Source organism: Plectropomus leopardus, chromosome 3, assembly GCF_026936395.1.
Source record: "Plectropomus leopardus strain MGB_pleo_1.0 chromosome 3, ASM2693639v1, whole genome shotgun sequence".
NCBI classification, from domain to species: domain Eukaryota; kingdom Metazoa; phylum Chordata; class Actinopteri; order Perciformes; family Serranidae; genus Plectropomus; species Plectropomus leopardus.
In genome coordinates this window covers 1,110,859-1,134,911 of record NC_142178.1, presented here as the reverse complement: position 1 = coordinate 1,134,911, position 24,053 = coordinate 1,110,859, and the positions used below count along the sequence as shown (strand labels likewise).

The 24,053-nt window shown below is 39.5% G+C and overlaps 1 pseudogene; it reads right to left on the bottom strand.

The window, feature by feature from the left end:
* Positions 1–10,325: 10,325 nt before the first annotated feature.
* Positions 10,326–12,617, bottom strand: LOC148189856 (uncharacterized; annotated as a pseudogene).
* Between the last annotated feature and the right edge of the window lie 11,436 nt (positions 12,618–24,053).

The window sequence follows — 24,053 nt, the reverse complement described above, 5'->3', positions numbered from 1 at the left end:
CATAGCCATAATGGAAACAGATGCACGTCATATTACGACCCTGCCTTTGGTTGTGCTCGTGCTGTGGCTGTACTGATACTGTGCCCCCCACTCGCCCCGATTGTGGTCTGGTCCTGGTTGCGCCGATGTTGTGATCTTGCCTTTGGACAACTCCCTATCAGCATATGCATGAGACTGTTATCATCACCCTTAACATCATCATAGAGTGCAATTAATAATTTCACAACTACAGTTATTGTAATATGACATGCATCTGTTTCTATTATTGCTGTGCCTCTCTCCCCCTCTCTCAACCTCTCCTCCCCTCTCTCTTTCTCTTTCCTTTTTGCCATGATTGTATTTCATTTGTTATTTACGACATCTATTGCTCGTCTGTCCGTCCTGGAAGAGGGATCCCTCATCATCCTCTACCGCTCTTCCTGAGGTTTCTTCCTTTTTTTCCCCGTTCAGGGGTTATTTTTCAGGAGTTTTTCCTTGGGTGATGTGAGGGTCTAAGGGCAGAGGGATGTCGTACACTGTAAAGCCCTCTGAGGCAAACCATGTTTTGTGATAATGGGCTCTATAAAAAAAATTGACTTGACTTGACTTGACATTACATTAATGATAGGTGTGAAATTACTAAACACACTCTATGATAATATTGTGGGTGTTGATAAGAGTCCCATGCAAATATTGACAGTGGAAGCGTGGCTCATAATAAAGGCAGTAGAGGGTTGCGTCAAGCACGATTACGGCATCGGTGCAACCAAGACCCATAACACAGGCGTAGCTTCAGGCAGGACCACAGCAGTGGCAAAACCAAGGCCACAGTCAGGGCGAGCTGGGGTACAGTATCAGTACAGCCACAGCACGAGCACAACCAAAGGCAGGATCACAGCACAGCACAGCTATCACTATGATCAAGTGCAGCCAAGGTTACTGCCAGGATCCGGGAAAACTAGCAGACAAGGGAGCAGGAATGTTCGGAGAGGCAACAAAGTTAGTGTAATGCAGTGAGCGTAAAGCAGAGTTAAGCGTTTTCAGATGGAGGGAGAAAGAGAAGGAAAAGAAGCTTAGTGTATCAGTTCAACTAAAACACAAGAAACTTGTGCTCCAGAAAAGGATAAGCGCTCAATGAAGAACCTAGGGTCACTAATCAGCAAGTATGACTTAAGTATAAAGGCCAGAGAGCAATAAGAGGAAAGAAAGAAAGAGGAGGCAGAGCCACAAAGAAAGAGAAGGGAGAGCCAGGTGATCAACAAATAACAAACAACAGGTACAAATATTGAATGTAGGCTTTCTGAATTGTTGTTAAAGTGTAAGATCCTTTGTTTCACCAGAAACGGCCATTATGCCCCTCTTAAAAGTAGCTGGGCTTCCTTAACTAAACAGTCATTTTTACCTCTGCTATTGTGTGTCTTCAGTATGTTTAAAATAGTTTGCTCAGATCCTAATCAAAGTCACACAACAGAAAGAAACGTGGTTGTATTCCAGAAAGCAGGTTTCGTGAAACACTGAGTTTGTTGTGCTGAAGTGAGGGAAATTGTTTTTCTCTTCCAGAGAATGAATTTTAACTCGGGGTCAGTTACCATGGTAACCTGGAAATTGGAAAGTCGCTATCTAGTTCCTCCTTTTATGCAAATGTGAAGGTAAAAACCTGGTGTTCAAAACAATGTTGTATGACCAACACATTTATGTAAACAAACTATTTAAAACACACTGAAGTCACACAATAACCTGGCAGCGGTAAAAATGACTGTTTAGTTAAGGAAGCCTGGCTACTTTTAAGAGGGGCATAACAGCTGTTTCTGGTGAGAGGAAGGATCTTACTCTTTAACAACAATTCAGATACCCTACATTCAACATTCTTACCTGCTGTTTTTTGGGCCTTTTCGAGTGAACGGGCGAAGATTGTAGTTAGGGGCTGGTGGCGGCACCAGCGAGGTTAAGTGTGACTTTCTCCCTGTGTTTACCTGATGAGGGGGGACTGCTTGGCTTTGGACTTTCACTGCATCTGGTCTTACGCAATTAAAAAGCAAATTAATTTCTATGTCGGTAGAGCAGTGCTGTTGAGTACGGTTACCTGTATTATTTTGGCCCATATATCTTCATTCCTGAGAATGGCTGAGATCAGCTTTCTTGCTGATTCGCTCATCTTGCCTCAACTTCTGTATCACAGCGAAAACACAAGATTCTCAGCTTTTAATATATATATTGTCAAACTTACGATCCATATATATAAAATTCCCTGAATGGCATTCCATTGTATATATATATATATATATATGATTTGTATAGCAAAGACACTTTTTTTTTCTCGTATTTCTTGTGAATCATCCCAAACCCTTCATAACCCTGACCCTGCCTGATTCTTCAGGTTGGTGACCATTTCTTTATGACAACTACAAAATCTTCAAAGTGGATGAGATGCAGAACTATTAATGTGGTTAATATTTGAAACTTTTCTGAAGAGAAAGATCCTCATGTGGGCACAGGTGCCTGGTGAGGGACCTGAAGTCTGTTTTTCAATAATTCAATGCAAAGCAAGACACAGGGATTTAAGGTTCCCATTTGAAATGAGCATGTTGTGATAGTTGCCTTTACCTGTCTGCTTTGTAACTGACCACCTTTGGCTCACCTCTCCTTTTCCCTCTCTGCTCAATAATAGATAAAAAGACAACTGTGATTAGGTTAGTGTTATGGCCTGAGCTGCTTTATCTGAGCCAGCTGAATTTTTAACATTTAGAAAGCAAATTAGTTTGCCTCATCCTGTGAAATAAAAGATGGTGGGTCCTGATTCTTCAATTTCAACTGAAGAAATGTGTCTTGACTGTAATCTTACACGCTGTGTAAGTAATACTGGAATGTGATTAAAATATGCAACGCTTGTGAGAGGAATGGAATCCATTTTCACGCTCTTTGTGTGAATTTCTTGCATGTTTGTCAGTATGCACAATTTAGATGGTGTTTTGATTATGCTTCATGTTTTTCTTGTGTGTGTGTGTGTGTGTTTGTGTGTGTGTGTGTGTGTGTGTGTGTGAGGGTATGTTTGTGTGTCTGCTGTGCGTGATGGTCCCCTGATTGAACAGCTGTCACTGCTGGCTGAGTGTGTGTACCAACCAGATGGGGAACACAGGGGTCAATGGCACTGACACATTGCCACCAGGTGAGCTAGCTATAAGAACCATAGCACAAAAAAGACACGCGTGTGTACACACACACACACACACACACACACACACACACACACACACACCTACATAGATAGTCCATTGAAACACCCCAGTGGTATTTAAAGAGATGGAGCTGAAGCACATATAACAACAGTCAGAGTCTTAGGTGTTGTCATAAAACACCCCTTGGTTCAGGGCATAGCTACGGAAGCCGTGAAAAGCAAGTGAGAATTTTTTTTCTTCTGGTGATCCATTTTCTAAGTTCCAGAAAAAAAGAAATCATGTGTACAATAAATGAAAAGAAAGAAAAAAAAAATTTGAGGGGCAGAAACATTTTTTGGGGGGGTGGGGGATTTTTTTCCCTTTCAGTTGGTTCCACACATGAAAAAAAAAAAAAAATCCTGAGAAAACTTCCATGTTATGTCACATGATTTTCATGTCTTTCTTTTGGCCATGAATGTGTCATACGTGGTACTAATCTGCAGTTAGTGCCATGGGTGTAATATTGTGTACTATCAGCATGTCATATTGAAGATTAACATGTTATGCCCTCATATGTAGAATTATTCAAATTCTGATATATAAGCACATTCATGTCACATAAAAGGCTATGGTCATAGTGGTCACTGTCACTTGCAGCACTTACAGTACACTGTGTTTGTGTTTTCTCATGTTTTATCATCAAAATGCAAAATGTAAAATCTAACATCAACAGTAGTATACCAGAAGCTTCCAGCAGGAGGAGCATTTAACTGTTGAGCTGCACTCCTCATAATAAGGGTTCATGGCAACCTGTGCTGCAGGTCAATGTGTCAATCTGCTCAGGACACTATTTATAATATAGTGTGTTCGCGCATTGTCAGTGAGACATTTGGACATTTGCAGGGAATAGGATTATTTTTCTATATGTACTGATAGCTATAACAGAAACAGAATAAGCACTCAGCTTGTTCTGCGTCTGTGTGCTCTGATTAATAAATGTATTTTTTAATTTCGAAACAGTACCCTTTTGTTACCATAGCATGGGTAAATTAATTAATTTTATACTATATAAAGAAAACTCACCCCCGCAGAATTTTTAACAGCCCCCTCAACAGTGGCGGCTGGTGATAAAAATTTTTGGGGGGGCGCACTGGGGAGTGGGGATTACAACACAACTATAAACTCTACTTGAACATAAATTTTGCTCTCCTCTCCTTCAGGCCAGCAAATTTTTCAATGACTTTCTGATTGAAATCTGTCATTTCACAAACGAGTCTCTTTTCCATGGAGAGCATGCTAATTCTGCCAGAAAACTGTAGCTTCATGCTGTTGTCAAGATGGCTACGGCTACTTTCATGCCGTTTGCATTTTTCAGAGAGATGTTTCAAGTCTCTGACCCCCGTTGTTGTCCACAGAGGTTCAGTGCCAACACTTTGAAAAAGCAAGCAGGGAAAGCAATAAACAGCATTGCTAACTTCACATCCAGTTAGCCAACTGTGTTTAGCATAACACAGGCGGGAGAAGCCCCGGGTGTAACTCCGCCCACGGTCACTTGCCTGCTGCTGGAGTTTTAAGTCCGGTTGGTCCGGTCCAAGCTCCTTAATCCGCTTCTTTTCCTCCAGTGAACGCCTCGTGAAATTATTATTTTGTAAAGAAACAACCGAATTTTGTTTTGCTGCCGCCATTGTCTCCTGTCTTGTCGTGACTTGTCCGTTTGCATCCGTATGCGCGGGTCCGTCTGTTGACTGTGTTTGTGACAGATGCGCTCGCGCATCTACGCTGCCAGGGGTGTGACTTTGATTGACAGGTATCATCAATCAATCAGGTTGGATGAACAATGACAGACAACGCGCTGATTCGCCACGGGCGCAGAGAGCTGCGCCCGGAGGAGAATCTTTGAGTAACAAATTAGAGACCACCGTGAAGTCACATGGAAGAAAAGTTTAACGACATACATACACACTCATTTGGCCGGCGTCCCTCGCCTTTGAAACATGTATTTCAGCCTGCACAAAAAACAACTCTGAATAAACCCAATATGGGATGGGAAGGCTTGAAAAATTAAAAGTCAGACACATTTTCTGAGTGCACAGATGTGATGATTACTTTTTATTGCATGATTTATGTGTACTGTGTGTCTATACTTTTTCCTGTAATTTTGATGGGGGCGGCGCCCTAGCGCCCCCTATTGACAAGCCGCCACTGCCCCTCAATCAATTTACACCTCTAGGATTAAATTGTTGGACACACAAGTCAAATGTGGACCTCCCTGTGAAATATGAAACAAGAGTGGTTATTTAGATTGATCTAAGTGGGTCAACTGTTAATTGAAGGACTGATTAAATAAGCACTGCATTATAATTGCAGTATTCAATAAACAGCGTCCAATTCTATATCATCATAACTATGAATGATGACCATTCATAGTTATCTCGCCAAGATCAAAATGCATCAAAAGTGCTTATTCTGTTTGTATATGTTTGTATTACAAATAGTGTCCTGAGGCGATGTACACATGACCTACAGCACAGGTTACCATGAACCCTTATTATGAGGAATGCTGCCCCCTGCTGGAGGCACTGTTGATGACTACTGTCGATGTTAGATTTTGCATTTTGCATTTTGAAGAAAAAACATGAGAAAACACAAATGCAGTTTACTGTAACTGACAGCTGCAAGTGACAGTGACCACTATGACCATAACCTTTCATGGAACATGAACATGCTCATATATCAAAATTTGAATAATGCTACGTATGAGGCCATAAAACGTTAATCCTCAATCTGACTTGCTGACAATATTCCACCTGTGGCATTAATTGCAGATTAGTGCCAAGTATGACACATTCATGGCCAAAAGAAAGATGTGTAAGTCATGTTACATAACCTGCTAACACATAAGAGATGCCTGTTGTGTTTAGAGTGCAGAAAGAAATGAAAAGTCCACTGGAAGAACATGGATGCTATTGGTCCAATTTAGGACATGGGTGGTGCTTGTGGTCAAAATGAATATTACAGAAAGAAACACTTAAAAAAATGAGCCTTATTTTCCTCCTGAAAAAAAAAAAATTCACTGGGTTCTACACGTGGAGATTTTTTTTCTCATCTTTATTTTATAATATGTGAAACCGAGTGAAAAAAAAGAAAATTCTCGCAATTTTTTTTTCTCGCAACAAAAAAATAATTTAAAAAACCCCACTCTTTTTCACATGTAGCCTCTTCAGGGCTTCCGTACATATCAGTAACAGATGTTATAAATAATACCACATGTAACTGAAAAAAAAAGCAAAATCAAGCTTACAGTGTGAAACAGCATTTTAAATCTTATATCTTCAACAGAGGACTAGGGCCATGTTAAAAAAAAAAAAGTTAGATTTCGAGAATAAGGTCATAATATTATGAAAAAAAAGCTGTAATATTACAATGTTATGATTGTACATTTACTAGAAAAAAAGTAATATTATGAGATTAAAGCTATAATTTTATGAGAAAGAAAGTCATTCGTTTAATTCCTCGTTCATAATTTCTATACTACCCTCGCAATGAGTAGCTGTGTTCAAAGTTAGAAAGTTAGCTACCAGTGTGCAGTTCCCCAATAAACACAAGGCTTAACTTCTCTTGAATTTAGTGAAGAATCACAATTTTACTTTTCTCTTTTTTCCTTCTTGTAATACTGCAAAAAAGCACAAATAGTACACAGAAATCAGAATATTGCCCTTACACATACAATAAACATGATACAAGGCAAAGCTTGTAAAAACAGAACATGCTGAGTCACTCTGCTAATAGCTGTCTGAAGCTAAGTCAACTAGCAAGCTACCAATTAAGTACTTATTTGACATGTTTTAATCAAAACAAAACTAAATCCTTTAAATATGCTATAAACATGCAACACATAATAAGCATAACACTTACGGACAAATAGAGTGTCCAAGGCAGCAACATAGAAAGATGAAAGCTGCAGCAGAAGTTCTCCAGTCTACTCTCAACCGTACCTCATTAACTCTAACAATGCGCCTGCTGCCACTGAATATCCAGCAGAGGGCACTGCAGCACACAAACTCTACTGAAGAACCACATATACCCTCAAAAGGGGGCAGAACAACTTCCATATTTTATCTAATATTTTTAACATTTAATCTCATAATTTTGACCACACTGTAATAAATTTTCCTGTAAAAAAAACAGTAAAGAACTGGCAGCTCAGTTGCCATTATGTTACTGTAAAATTAACATCTATTTACTGTCACTAAAATTTACAGTTTTGTACCGTAAATAAAAAAAACTGTTTGAACTGTAAAAAAAAACAGTAAAGAACTGGCAGCTGAGTTGCCATTATGTTGCTGTAAAATTTACATATTTTTACTGTTACTCAATTTACAGTTTTGTCCTGTAAATTAAAAATACAGTGTAAACTGATATTTACTGTAAAATTACTTTCACTGTATTTTACAATTAAATGACTAATTAGTTGTATTATTTATACATTTCAATAATCTATTAAAAATATGATTTCACACAGTTAAAAGGGCAATTTTGTTAAGAAAAACATGTTACAAGATTGTCACTGACTTTAGGTATCACAAAATCTCTGTTTGAACCTGGCCACAAGCATGGAAGGCAAACTGTAATAAAATTAACCTTTATTATAGCTTCTTATTGCACTTTACTTTTATTTGAATGTTAACATGACATGTAAAAAAACTCACATGCAGAACAGTTGCATGTTAAATGAATAATTAGTAAATTGCACTTTACTTTTATTTGAATGTAGATGACATGTAAAAACTTCACATGCAGAACAATTGTATGTTAAACGAATAGGCTAAATGGTAAATTGCACCTTACTTTTATTTGAATGTAAAGATGGCATGTAAAAACTTACCATGCAGAACAATTACATGTTAAATGAATAATTGGTAAATTGCACCTTACTTTTACTTGAATGTAAATATGGCATGTAAAAACTTCACATGCTGAACAATGTGCATGTTAAAAACAGTATTACATGTAAAAATTACATGTTAAAAACAGTACTACGAACATATAAAAGTAACAGTATTACGAACATACAGTACTGTTTGTGTGGAAGTCCGAAGAACATCAGTACAGTAAGTTGTCAGGATAACGGGCCGTCAGGCGTTTGTATTGAACCTGTTGAAGGAGAAAAATGTTCATGGGTAGCGCAAAATGGAGGCTATAATGCTGGAATTGTGGAAATCATTTGTGGGTCATATTGTAACTTAAGGCTGTCGCTGCAGCTGCCCGTTCGTCACTATATTGACGAGTGAGAAGAGAACAAGTGGTTGCTTTTCCACTATTTTGTTTATTGTTTATAATGGGGCTGGCGAAAAATTAATCCATAAAGCGGTGGATAACGTTATACGACGTAAACGGTGTTACAACGTGTATGTGTAGCCTTAACTGTCATAAAGATTGCGGAGAGCGTTTCTGTCATACAGTGTTTCAACTGGGTGTTGAATTAGCCTAACGTTAGACGGTAAAATGTTTACACAAACTATCATAAAGTTTCATTAATTCACTGACAAAATGCAGGTGTCAACAAACGTTAACTTTGTAGAAATTAAAATATGTTCCTTATGTTGTTTGACTATCATTTCTTAAAAATTTGGCTACAGTAGCTGCTAACCAAAATCATTCTAGCATGTGCATATGCTGTAAGTTAGGCTAATCATCATCAGTGCTAACAAAACTAATCAAATCAAATCCAACAATAATATAATATGTGATATAAGTGAGTTTCTACTCACCAAATAACTAGTAAGATGGAGATGGATCAGGAATGGCAGGTAACAAGCTTCACATGTGCAGCTCTGGCAATTTTTTCCCAGAATGCCAAAAATATTGCATGATACTGTTATCTAAGACACTTTAACGGTAAAGTGCTGTATGATAGGAATACATTAGAGTTCAGTTAAAAAAACAGTAAATGAGCTGTAATTTCACGGATTTTCTGTAATATTAACAGCAAAGCACTGTTTATTGAAAAAACACCTTAATACTGTTGAAATTCTGCCGTAAATTTACAGAAATTATTTACAGTGCATTTATCAATTTATCCAACGCTTCTGATTATTCATTCATACTTAATTGAATTGTTTCAATTGGTAACACCTACATGAATTAAGTTCTTTTAAATTAAGTTAATTAATTAGATTAACACAATTGATTTAAGTCACATGTACTTAATAAAGCAATTGTTCTCAAATCAACATTTTGCATTAATCTAACTTAAAATTAAGGCAAGTCAACTTAAAGTTTTCAGTTTTTCCAACTCAATAATTTGCATAACCCAAAAGTAAAATATTGCTCTTTTCTAACCTAATAATATGGTTTAGTGTAAATTACTTTTCCTAGTAACCCTAAAATGAAATTTTATTTTTTTTCATAAAACTAAAATTACAATTTTAAGTTGGCTGAAAATATTTTTAAAAAGTTTTTTTTACATACTTTATTGTATAAATGTAATGAACCATTAACTTTATGGCCACCAACACAGCTTTTGGGCCAACACATTGCACATTTGTCCTTTTTAAAATACATATGCACAAAATGCACAAGTAACTGTCAGTAGGACCACAAAGTTGTCAGCAAAGTGTAAAATAGTGCAACAAAGCATTACACAAATATGCCTAACAATCTTAACACATACAGTGTTATCACAACTATGAAAAAGTGCCCCAAGAGTATACAGAAACTTCCCTTCAGCTATAGCCAATGAATATTATGCACCTGAGCAGTGTAGCCGACCAATGGGGATTAAAAAATATGAACACTTCTTTTATTGTTTTAAATCACACTGTTACACACTGTCACAACAGTTTGTTGTATAACTGAACACATCAAAACTGAAATGCAACCTTTCCCTACAAACAGAGGGAAATATGACTGAAAAAAAAATAGCATACCCATTACAAAGTATGTATAAAAGCACTTTAAATTGTGGTTTGAGGAATATTTGTTGAGTCTATTAATTCTATTCATTCTATTCTTGCAGCATAAAAAAGGCCCAACATCCGAAAGAGACTACATTTTTTACAAGCTATATGTCCAAACACCATTGTTCCTCCACAATATGGCACAAGGCCATTTGTTGGTCATCGTTGTATGTCGTTACTGGGAGCTTTGAAGTTTGCTATACAGATTTTGGACTTTGGGGGACATCTTGTGCTAATCAAGCTGCATGAAGATTTTTTGGAACACTTCAAAAGTGAAGCGAAAGGGTTTTGGATAAGCTAGGTTGAGTGCATAAATCAAACCTAGAAGCAGCGCACAAGCTGAGGCAACCGAAGTCAGTTTATGCAACACTTCCACGCCCTCAATGACGATGCCAGTGTCTTCAGGTGGCTCCTGCAGTCCCTCCCCTCCTTCCAAATCATAAACACTGCTGTGGTGAGCTGCTCCAGGTCCCTCTGAACATCATCTGCTCCACAGTCCTACAGAGGGGTACAGGACACAAACACAAATCATCATTAGCCTCACTTCTTACTGTGATGAAGTGTTTGGGTGATGTACCAATATGTGTTATGTGCTGGGCTATTTCTTGGCTGGGTGTCATCAAACCCCAGAAACAGCAGAGAGAGGTGTATCAATCTGACAATCTAATTGTAAGCAAGAAAGATAAGATTTCCCAACATGTCAAACTATTCCTTTGAACTTGTATAATCAACTAAGCCCTTCTTACTTAAAAAAAATGTTCAATCCAATATGTTGTGTATTGTTGCTGGGAATTACATAATGCCCAATATGGTCATGATAATAAATGCATGTCAGCAATCAAACCATGGTTCAGGTGTTATGGTTGATCTAACAACAAACAACTAACAAAAATCTCTCTTTTTTAGTACACTAAATCTAGGAGAAGGCAAAGAGAGATGGAGAGGGGAGGAGAAGATGGGGGAAAACGAGGTGAAGAGAGAAGGAAAAGAGAGGAGAAGAAGAGATGAGGTGAAGAGAAGATGGGAGACAACGAGAAGAGAGAAAGCAAAGAGAGGACAGGAGTGGAAAAGAAGAGGAGACAAGGAAGGGAAGGTGGAAGGAAAAGAGAGGAGGAGAGGGGAGAAGAAGAGGAGACGAGCAGAAGAGAGAAGGAGAAGGAGAGGTGGAGAAGGAGGAGGAGAAGAAGAAGAGACAAGGAGAGGAGAGAAGGAAAAGAGAGGAGACAGGGAGGAGGAGAAATATGGCCATGATAAATAAATAAATAAATAAATAAATACAACATGTCAGCAATCCAACTATGGCTCAGGTGTTATGTTTGTTCTAACAGTTAAGTTTTTTTGTGTCCCTTTGACAAGATGTGCTGACATATAAACTGTTGAAACATACAAGATATGCCTTGATCAGATCATGTGCATCTTCTCCCAGGAAGATGGTGAGGGCTTTCAGCACACATTCCCTCCGAAGATTAATGTCCACAGCCTAGAACAACAAATGTTGATTCATTTTAAGTTCTAAATTTCATAAGACAGACATCCTTACTCTTACCCTTAACGCTTACACATGCTTTATTTAAAAACAGTCATTCGCAAGCCCAGAGATTCATTATAGAAAGAAAAGGGGATGAGTTCAGTGGTGTAGTTTTTGAGTCGCTAAAAACATTCATGCATATGAAAGCCATGATTAGCATTGGCCTGCCCATATTAATGTATTTATGAAGGATTCAGATATATTTTGACAGCCCTCTTAGTTACGAAGTGTCTCGTTTGATGGTACAGATTTACCTGGTCCAATGTGTCCATGATGTTTGCAGTCTTTTGGAGTGTTGCTCCTCCTTTGGCACGGATGACTTTGATCAGCTGACTTGAGTGCACGTCTAACTGGGCCATGAACTTCCCCTCAAGAGGAACAGCCATGAGCCTCTGGAACTCTGTATTGATCTAAAAACAAAACACAAATAACAGCAGATATTGTATTATGGAACAAAATGCAACTGATCTCATCCTGTATGCCAAAATGTTTATACCCCAAAAAGTATAACGTATGTGGAAATTCAAAATGTAAATTCTGTCATGAAGTTCAGTGTTATACAATCTCAACCACATCAAGTTATGACCGATTCATGAAAGTTAACTGCAATAAATCCTGAAGCCTACAGACTTTGATCACTTCAGTTCCATTCTTACCTCTTTCTGTGTGAATAGTGCAGGCCATCTGTCCTTGAAGTCCTGAATGCTTGGTTCTTGGTTTACCACCTCATGTCGTCTGTAGGCAAACGTGTTAGCCATTTTGTCTGCGATGACCCTTTCATTGTCCCTTATCCCGATCTCTGTCAGAAGTTCTAGTCTCACTTCTCACAGGCTGTCCAGAGTGTCACCAGTAGGATGGGTAAAAGTTAGCTTCAGAACGTTTTGGCTTCTTCACTTTTTTAGCAGGAAAAGCATCTGTAGTAGCTTTAGATTTCAGGGAGTTTACACACAGCTCTGGACACCCCTGTAATTTGAGCTGAGTCCTGTAGTTTGCCATTTTGTACTTCAGTCGTTGTTTCCAACCGTAGCAGCCATTGAATGAGCCAGGTTCTTTCAAACATGGGTGCCTTTTCATTAGGGCCTCTGCAGCTGCGCAGAAATGTGCATCCTCTGGATAGGCCTTGTAACGGTAAATTTCTTCTGCTACTCTTTTCAGGATATGAGACAGCATTCGGGAGCTGACAGTCAACATTTTTTGGCTCACACGGTACTCAGTATTCCCCCTCTCTAGCTGTAGCTCTGTGTCATATGAACATTGGGGAATTGCAAAGTCTTCTGGCCACTGTTGTGTTCGAGATGACACAGATTCAGGGGATGAGAGGATAACTGTGTCATTTGATGCCAACGAAGCACCGTCATCAGACTCAAATGAAACAGACAGAGATGAAGTGGACTGAGGGTCACTGATCAAAGGTGGATTTGTTTGCTGGTTGATCACTTTGACTGTCCCCAAATTCTTAAGTTCAGTGGTAGAATTCAGATTGAAGAAGTCATTGCCAAAATCTTGGTCCATGTATTGCAGTCTGAAGTTACCCTTTAACCCAAAGGTAGTCTTTATGCCATTTGGAAGAGTCAGCTTTTCAATGTTGTTCTCTCCTAAAATCACCTTCAGTCTTGCGAGTGTTGAACCAGCCATGGTGGTCTGAGAAGAGAGCACAAGCACAGTTACAGTTTTTTGCAATTGCTAAAACACAAAAAGCAAAAATTAGGCACAATTTTCACAACCTTTACTGCTGTCCCCAATCACTTGACTCAATTTGTTACCACTTTAGATTTCCTTATCATATTAGAACTCTGACTTTCCTTCTTTACACTCTGATGTCAATTTCACATCACCTTGTTGTCAAAACACAACACACAATTTTTCAGGTTTGCACACACTTCTCACATAAAATCTCAAAGCATCAATCCACAACACACAAATATTCAAATCTCTAAACTTTCAGGTCTGGTGAGCAATTTGCAATCAAGGCCTGCAGCATAAAAGGAGGCTTGACCCTCTGTTTTGTTTGATGAGCAATGGAGAACAGAGACAACAGTCAGAGAAGGAGAGGGGTACGAATGAGAGGAGGAGGAGGACGAGGAGGAATAGGAAGAGGAGGAAGAGGTGGAAGGTGTATGAAAGGAACCCACAGAGCCAGGTCCCACTGCTTCAATCCATGGAGGAGGCTTGTGGAGATGTGGGCTTTGAGGCCTGTCAGGGCCTCATGCGGCACTCTAGGCGGTTCTTTCAGCGCTGTTTGGACCAGGAGGACATCGCCTGCGATGTTGATGAGGCCCTCTGGCCAGACAGAAACTGGAGGCATGATGCCCCATAATGCTTATGCTTATGAATGGGGGGTGGGGGGGGCGTTTAAAAATAAAATGTTTTGTCTGAAAATTTGTGTGGTGTTTTATGTTTGTCTATGAGAGAAGTGGGCATTGTCATTGATTCAGTGTGTTCCATTTCTATAATTGTGTTTTCAATTTTGCTCTTCAGTGTTCTGTACATGCTTGGTAGTGTTCAGCCAAAAGCTTAGTTGTGTTTATTCAATGAATGGTATGTGTGTGTCATGTGAAAATATGGCTGTGCTTACCAAATGAAAACACCAGTTCCATTTTGTGAACACGTTAAAAGATTTGATGGCAGAGTTGTTTTGCAAAGGGATGCCAGGGTTTAGCAATTTGTGTGTGATGTTTGGAGTTTTGTGTGTGCAGTTTTGAAAAAAACGTAAAGTTTTGAAAAACGTGTTTTAGCAATCGAAAAAAACTGTAATAAGGATCAACATGTTAAACACTGACATATTTCCAATTAGGAGAATTTAATGTCGAACTAGAGGAAAAGAGAGAGGGCAAAGAGAGGAGAAGAAGAAGAGGAGAGGTGGAGGAGAAGAGCTGAGGCAGCTAGGAGAGAAAAGGCAAACTGAAGAGGAGAGGGGAGGAGACGAGGAGAAGAGAGAAGGAGAGGTGGAGGAAAGGAGAGGAGGTGAGGAGATGGAAGATGAGAAGAGAGGAGACGTGGAGGAAAGGAGAGGAGGTGAGGAGAAGACGGGAGACAACGAGGAGAAAAGAGAAGGAGAGGTGGAGGAAAGGAGAGGAGGTGAGAAGACGGGAGACAATGAGGAGAAGAGAGAAGGAGAGGTGGAAGAAAGGAGAGGAGGTAAGGAGAGCATAGGATTAGCATTCACTGACTGGAATCCGGCAACCTGCATTAAAAAAAAATGACATAATGCCTACCCTGGAGCTGCAACTATTTGGTGATTAACTGATTAGTTGCCAATGACATCATCACACCATTTTGGCTTACAGTATAAAATAAATATGTTTTAAGAACACATTAGTATTTTATGGGTCTGGGGTTTGTTTTCCCACTTAAGAAAATAACTTATCACATTTTGAGGCCTCACCCTTTAAACATGGACATATCCTTTCAAAGTGACAAGACGCATCCCTCTAATTTTGTAGTCTGCCAGTGGGTAGGTATCATGCAGTTCTTGTGGCTCAACAAGTTCCACTTCTTTGCTTGGTGATGTTTTGGGATCATAAGCTCTGTAGTGTTCTATATACCATCCGCTAAGCTTTTTCACAATGAAGATTAGTTTGTCCTGCGGTATCACCATTTGGATGATTTCACCAAACTCTGGCAGTCCTCCCAGTGAGCCGTGGATTAAGATCATCCCAAACTTGTAGATTAGTCCATTATATGCTACACTTTTAGCCAAGCACACATTGTCCATATCTGGAGACTTCTGTCTCAGTGCATTTGAGATGTCCTTGTTAAGAACGTCAATGTGAACAGTGGAAACATCTGTTACTTCCAATGGGGGTTTGGCAAAGCTACTTGCATGCAAATGATGTGCAATCTGATACTGATGTCTCTGTGAAAGGGAAAGAAGTACATTTTTGAAGCATCTGATATTTCTTGCAACTCTTTTAAAAAGCTATGCTTCGCTTCAAAATGCATAGTCCATAGGGCAACTAGTGGCCCAAACTTATGGATCAAGTATGGATAATGTTCCAAGAAGTTGTGCTTTGGTTTAAGATCAACGTCTTGAAACTTAATTCTGTGCTCGGAGATCTTAAAACCAAGATATGCAATGGAGTCCTCAGTATGAACAGGACTGACAACAAAATCAACAATGTCTGTCTGTTAAGATGTGCCAAGCAGGCTCCTCACAGGGTACACTCTGCCCAACGAACAAAGGCAAAAATCTGATAAGACTCCAGTTCTCGTGTGCATTCCCCCCAACAGTTTTTTTGGATGCAAAACTGAGAGCCACAGGATGAGGTCGATTTGTTTTGTCAGCCCACTTGAAGTTGAAAGATGATATTGCTTCATTCAATGTACATAATGTGAAATACTTTTTTTTGATTAACAAACTGAGGCAAAGTGCAAGTTCAAAAGGAACGATTCCCTCAAAAAGATCATGAACATCTGGTGGTAACCCAGAGGTAACATAGAAATATGAGAGGTGCTTTGACAAAATACACTTTGATTTCACATAGGGGTGTAACGGTACATGTATTTGTATTGAAGCGTTTCGGTACGGGGTGCTCGGTTTGGAACGGAGGCGTACCGAACGAGTTTCCACACGGACATATTAAGTAGAGGACCGCACGTTGTGGAGCAGAGCATGCTGCAGCCGCACATGCGCAGTTGCGCACACCGAGACACAACAAACAGTAGTTGTAGTGGACGTCATGGCTAATGCTGATGCCGCTAGCATTGGCAATAAGCCAGAGCTTGAGGACCCTCCCGCGACATTAAGGTCTCCCGTTTGGGAACACTTCGGCTTCCCGGTGAAACATAAACAGGGACAAAGAGAGGTTGATAAAACCAAAGTGGTTTGCCGACATTGTTCATCCGAGATCGGGTATGTTTCTGGCAACACGTCAAACCTGTGAACTCATTTGAAACGGCACCACCCCCGCGTGAACATCGCTACAACGAAGAGAAAGACGAGCGTAGTACATTAGATGGAGAAAAGATTTGTTTTTAAAGAAACAGTCTGAGCCTTATTCATGTTATTTAATCTGAGCAGCAACTTGAAACTGTTCAGTGTTGCAACTGTTCAATTTTGCACATCAGATGGAGAAAATATTTTTTTTAAAGAAAAAGTCTGACCCAATGTTATTTATTTTTATTTTGTTTTTCAAAATATCTACATTTCAGAAAATTGTATTTATATTTTTGAGCAGAATTCTAGCTTTGTATAGGCTAATGTTCCTATTGTTAAAAGCACAAAAGTGTGTAATAAACAACTAGCACATTTATATTTTGCATTTTGTTTTCTTACTGTACCGAAAATGAACCGAACCGTGACCTCAAAACCGAGGTACGTACCGAACCGAGATTTTTGTGTACAGTTACACCCCTAATTTCACACCATAATAACTGGGCAATTTGTTTTCCTCAAGAATTCGTAAATGATCTGCATGAATGTCTTTTGTTCTAAAAGTAAAGACTTCACTTCTGACTTCAATAGTCTGGAACTCTGATCTTTCTGCAGTGCAAAATCTACATACGTATGTCCCTGAGAAATTTTCAACAAATCCAGCAATACTGTGTGCACCAAGGTTGTCGGCGACAACACACTGAACGGTGCCTTTAACTGTTCTGCCCAACTTTGACAGAAATATCCCACTCTGTTCCAAAATTACAAGATCATTAATTACAGGTTTTAACACTTTCTCATACCCATAGCACTTCAGATCATTACTTTTGATTAAAGCAGCCAAATAGATGGAGGATAAAGCAGACTTACAGCCTGGTTGTCATGGTTCCTGCATCCTCCTCCCCCTCACTGCCAGTAACTTTCCACTCACCTTTCTCTGACCTGCTCTACCTGCAAGCCACGCCCACTGCTGCAGCCTGCTCTCCCCACAGCTGCAGCTCATCATCATTCAACCCGGTATTTAAGACACTCCTGTTCACACACTCATTGCCAGATCGTCCTCTGCAGCATGCATGTCTTTCCAGCGTTTTCCTGCCAGATCTTCCGTTACCGACTCTGCCTGTTCCCGACCTGCTCTCCTCGCCTGACTCCCCGTGAACCTACCTGCCTTCTGTCCCCGACCACGTGCTCTGTTTCGGCGTTCAGGAAATCTGACGGCTCCACTGGTAAAGACTTTTCTGCTCGGCTTCGAAGATTCTGCTGCTTGATCCCTGTTGGTGCTGTTGTCTCCGCGGACGGACTTCTCGATGACCGAATCCCTGCCTGCCCCCGACCACTCTTCCGCTCGACCCCCGACAACGCTCCAACACGTGTTGTCGGCTCGTGGTGCGACGGGGTTTCCTCATCACCAGCCACAGTGGGTACAAGCTTCGTTTCTTCGCTTCGTGAGACACCCAGAGACATTACTAGGGCTCACAGCCTGAAGAACGAACTCTCAATCTGTAAACTGAACTTCCATTGTGTTGGTATTAATAAAAGTTATTACCGAGCGTACCAGAGCGTTGTTGTTTACTGCATCTGGGTCCTAAACACACCCGTTACACTGGTGGCAAATTACCCAAAATCCAGTACAATCCACAAATTTTATGCTTCCTCCTTGATGTACCAAGGGGATTACATATTTCAAATTCATCAATGTATAATATCAATGAAATGCTTTCCTGCTTAGACAACAGTCCATTTTCATGGAAGAAGGCACCATCGAAGATAGTTTTGTATAACTGCACAGAAGTTTTTTGAGGCTGATTATTTACAGTATTCAAATTAACAGCCTGATCCAAGATTGTCTGGCAGTCAAGAATATGCTGCAAAGACTTTAAAATTGAAATATATTGGAATGACTTATTATTTTTTCGGTCAAGTATATATTCCACTGGTTCCACTACTTTAAAGTGGCTCTTATAGTAAGCTTTTCGCCGCCAAGCACTGGAAAGTGGACCTTTATCTCCAATTGCTTTTTTTACAGGGTTTGTCTCACAGAGAACACTGGCTAGCTTTTCCACAACTGACTGGTCAAATTGGTATCCATTGTCTTACTAATACTTGGCTAATAGTCTTTTGAGTAACTGGCAGAGAAAGAGAACCAATCAAATAGTTTAACTCCTGCAAAAGTTCATATACAGCTGCATTAGACACAAGAAAGATGTGTTCCAACTTAAGGAGCATTGAAGCAATTTTAAGCTCAATATCCTTCTCTAAGTTTTCAGAATACCCATCGTCAAAAGCATCACATTGGACACCAAGCCAAAGGTAGTGGCACTGTCCAGGGTCCCAACCGGAGGTCATGTAATCCTTCTGCCATCAGCAGACACCCCTCTGGAGAGGTTGACAGGAAGGAAAGGAAGTTCTATCCTAAGTCCTGAGGGTTAAAGTTATGTTAGAGTTGGTCTGTGTGATCATATTATGACAGTGTCTTTCATCATGTTTACAGTGTTCATCTGCATCTATGTACTTAAATATATGGGTGATTCTTCAATTCGGGGCACTTTTGACTTTTGGAATTTTGAAAAAATAATTTTCTTTAATCTCTGTTTTTTCTATTTCAAAAGGTTTATCAATTGGTATAGAACAATGATCTTAGCATAGCTTTGATTGTACTAAATGATAATTTTGATATTATGATGCTTTTTTCAAAGTTGTCACAGCAAAATGTCATTACCATCACAACAACAAAACACCGATTTTAATAAAAAATGATTTGACAAACAAAGTTTTCACAATCATTCCAGTAAGTACAAAACATGCTCTTTAACAATCATGTTCTAAATATTTGTAAGTACATTTAAAATACATTTTAACGACATGTTCTCTTTAACTTTTTAATATATTGCCTTGTCTCAACAATGAAATATTGCGTACTAATCAGAATATTTGAATTGCAATGTATATTTTTACAGAAAATGCAAATTAAGACTTTTAAACATTACCACAATGATTGAGGTAAAACCCAAGTTAACAAAAATGCAACATTTTCTATCAAAAAATGTACTGTGACGGTAATGACAACATGTTTTGGTAATGACATAAAAATGAACACTGGTGGTTTTTTGTTGTTTTTTTCAACAAACGAAAGATAAAAAGATACTACTTTTTAAAACAACACCTTTTGAACACTTAACCTTCCATTAAAATTAATCATTTGGTAAACTACCACAGCATTGCTTATGTAATAATATCTTATTCGGGCATTCAAATATCACTTTGTAAAAAGCTATTTTGACAGTTTAGAGTGTGCTACCAACATAAACCTTAGACACAAGTTTGTTTCATTCCCTGAGGGAGCACAACATCTCCCACACATTCTCTGGTAGCCTCATGTGCCTTTTTGTGACTGGCTGGGGCTCTGGGACAAGACCAAGCAGATCATGTGACTGATACCACAGAACATCATCTCTCATAGGCCAAAAGAAGCGGTTCTTGCCAATGATGCTCATTGTTTTCACAAGGGTACAACCTGCTGCATCTACATCCTGAATGATGCCTGGATACACATCTTGGTCATATTGAATGGCACACCATTGTCCTATCAGTTGATCTGTGATCTCTGAAACGGGGACAAGTGTTGATGGCTGTGTGTCCATCACAGGTGGCTGCAGATCCAGGGGTGATCCTTCCTGGCTTGTTGTTGGCTCATCTCGCTGAATGGCCACTGTCTGCGGGTCATAGCACTTGCACTCCTCTGGATCTGAACAGAAACAGCTGAGCACCCGCCACTTGATGTGACCTGGATTGTTGGTGAAAATCTGTACAAAAATTAAAACAATTGGGTGTTACTGAATATGCTACATTCACAGATTGAATAACTAATTCAATAAATAAATCTTATAACCAGTGTTGGGTGTAACGCGTTACAAAGTAACGCGTTACTGTAATATTATTACTTTTTTCAGTAACTAGTAGTGTAACTTATTACTCGTCTGAAAATAGTAATATTATTACAGTTTTCCCGAGCTAGTTACTTGCGTTACATTTGCCAGCAGCACCTTCATCACACACAGCGCACACAACACAGAGAACAGAAGGGAAGGGGAGGGGGGCGTGAATGAACAGTGATTGGTCTGGGTTTGGCACGAGGTATCATTTACCATCACCGATTGGTCGACACCCGGCAGCAGCGCAGCACCCGCCAGTGTTGCCAAGTCCGCTTATTATAAGCGACTTCGGGCTTGTTTTTCCGCGAAGTCGCGTGTTAATATTTGTAGTCGCGGGTCGCGGTTTTCTTCAGCTTTGTTTCTTAGGTGTAGTTGCTTATTTGGGCTTGTTCCCAGCTCCGTAATAAGTTGTCAAGCAGATAATTTCAAGATGTTATTTAAATGTTGGATAGTTTGTCCTGCCTGTTATTCTGCCTGTTCCCTCTGCCCCAACCCCCGCCACACACAGGCACGCACACACACACACACACACACACACACACACACACACACACACACGGAGGAGACAGCAGAGCAGGAGCCACTTTATTGCTGCAGACTAAGATTATCTGGAATTGCTTCTGTTTCTGGGTTGTAGTTATTTAAAAATGGGATCTTCTGTAGTCCCTGTTGCACTGCTTATGGCACACATCTTTTTTCTCATGGTAAAGAATGTGAAAAAATGGTTTAACTGCCTCTCAGGGGAAGAAAAATAATGCATCTCAGGCAATTATAGAGTAATTAGGGGAAAAAAAGTAACTAGTAGTGTAACTAGTAATATAACTAGTTACTTTCTCCAGGGAGTAATAAAGTAAAGTAAGGGATTACTATTTTTGAGAGTAATATGTAATATATAATATATTACTTTTTTGAGTAACTAGCCCCAACACTGCTTATAACATAATATATAAAATACTCCACCTGATGTATTTTCATTGTTCCATGAACTGTTTCCAGTTGATTTGGTAGCAAGGCATCCTTTGCTGAAATGTCTTCTTCAGTGACATGGAAGAGCTTGATCTTTGATTGCTCCTTCGACAGGACATCAAAGAGGACTTCACCACTTGGTACATCTATTCCACGGGCAACAATAGCATCTGCGTTTCGTTTTATTGCTGCCCCGACTCCATCCGCAGGCCCTTTGCCATGCCCAGCCTCCAAAAAGTTCCAGGTCACCCTGCTGAACCCAAACTTAAACGGCATTGTGGACAGTAAATAAAAATTCTTCTTGGATCGGTACTGGGTTGTAGGGCCGTCACTTATGACATGGAGGGTTGTTGCAGAGGGGTTCTGTTCCTTCAAGTGGGAGAGCACAGGAGAGAGATGTGCCCATATAGCTGAAGGATCATGCCTCATTGATGAGGAAACTGAACACACTGACAATATCCCTTTTCCTGTGTAGGCAACTCCAGTGTGAAGGGATGCTTGCTTGTGTGAGTCGCCAAAATGTACGGCTTGAATCTCAGAGAGTATTTGCAGAGATAATTCTCAGGAAAATCCACTTGAAGAATAATCTCACTCTGCCCAACATTTTCTTTCAGATGACTCAGTGTGGAGTACTGATGGCGGATGTTGAAGACATGTCTTGCAAACCTCTCTTTTAAAGCAGTTGTGAAGTCTTCCAAAAGAGATTGAAGGGTACCATATATCCGCTCCTTTGTGGTCAAGTGTACATTGAACTTGTGTTTCGTTCCATCTTTGTTTGTCTTCTCACGCTCTTCAACTTTATTTTTCCAGTTAAACCAGTAGGTCTGTAAGCCAGGATCAAATTCACCAGTTTGCAGCTCTTTTCCTTTGCAGAGGTTACACTCTCTGTATGCACATTCTTTTGTTGGCTTTTCACAGCATAAGGTCTCCATCAACCTGTCAGGGTTTTTGCTTTGTATCACTCTATGATATGCTAGCTTGTCAGCCATAAACTGCACATTGGCATGTATTTTGCATAAGCAGGTATCTCTGTCGCGTGAAGTAGGTGTCACAATCCAAAAAGGTCGGTTTTTGCAAAACTCTGTATATGACAGCTTCAACAGCGGACTTTCCATCTTGAACTTCAGATAAAGGTTGTGAAGTGTGTCATTTAGAAAACGCTTCTACTTTTTCACCTTCTGTCGGGTGAGTGTCTCCCTTTTCCCTGTTGTTGCTCTGCTGTTATCGTCTCGTTCCAAGAATATCTTGATTTTCTCAGTGGTATCCACACTGATTATGTTTTTGTAGGGTTTCCTATGAAAGTGAAGACCAGCAGGCCGTTCGCTGTTTTTCCGCATCATCTTGGCTGAGAAACCAAGTTGGTTTTGCGCTTAGAATCTTAAAAGCCAGAATCTTTGACACTACTTGTTTTTCTTTTGTGCCAGAATCCTTATATTTTTTTTTCAGCTGTGAAAGCACTACATTCTGAAACAGTAGTGTTCTTCGAAGGGCCTTCGGTTTTAGCTGCATTTGTTGCTTTACTTTCATTTTGGGTGATTCTGAAGTTTTCAGCTTCTCAGAGAGCCTTTGATATCTCTTTTTATACTACTCCACCTTTCTCAGAGCATGTTCAAGCTTCAGATGGTACTCAGCAAGGTCACGGTAAGCTTTTGCCCTATTTGCTCTCACAATTTTCCGTCCTCTCATATGATTTGGGGTGGGCACTTCATTCTCATGTTCTTCCTGACCTATAGGAGATGTGGGAGGTGTGTTTCCAGCTATATAACTTCGTATCTTCTCTCTGTTCTTATCACTAGCCCTTTTGTTTCTTTGATTAACTTTCCACTGTCGTCTCCTGCATCTTTGTTCCTGCTTTGATAATTGTGAGATGGCTTTCAATTTTCCTGTCTCTTTTCTTTTTTTGTATCTCTCTTTTTCTCTTTCAAGATATTTCTGATATTTCTCAGGATCTTCCTTGATTTTGTCTCTGTATTTTTTTGACCGTTGAGCTGGTTTAGCTGGGGCCATGTTGACATCTTCAAACAAAAATAATGTAAATTACAGTTGGTCACTGTTCAATTATGTATCATAGTAAAGTAGGAAATAGTAAATTAAGATAATATATTCTAGTTATAAGGTAATAAACAGATAAATTGTCATTGCCATCACTGATTGTCATTACCATCACAGTCACTTGTGTGATGGTAATGACACGTGATGGTAATGACAATTTTCACTTTTTGCAGAAAATGTTGGCTAAGTTTTAGACTTGCTAGGCTAACTGGTTAGCTAGCATACAATGTACACTGAATATATGTAAATAAAGTGAAATTTTCTATTAATGAATTAAAATACTCAAATAGTAACTTGTTTGGTAATGACGCCTAATAAACATACTCTCAAATCAGGATTTATAAAACATCAAATTAGTCACATATGTGGGCATCAAAAAATCAGGCTTCTGCCTCATGTCTGGGAATGTCCATCTGGAGCATCTAATTTGCATGCAACAATGTATGTAACTATTTGAAAAAACTTTATTGCTCTCAAAAATGTTGAGTGTGATGGTAATGACAGATGTATGAGGGACAGCAATATCTAACTGTAAATAAATTGCAAATTGAACAAATATAAACTGTATGAATTTGAAAAATGGCTTTTTAAGTTGTTATGAGGAAATGA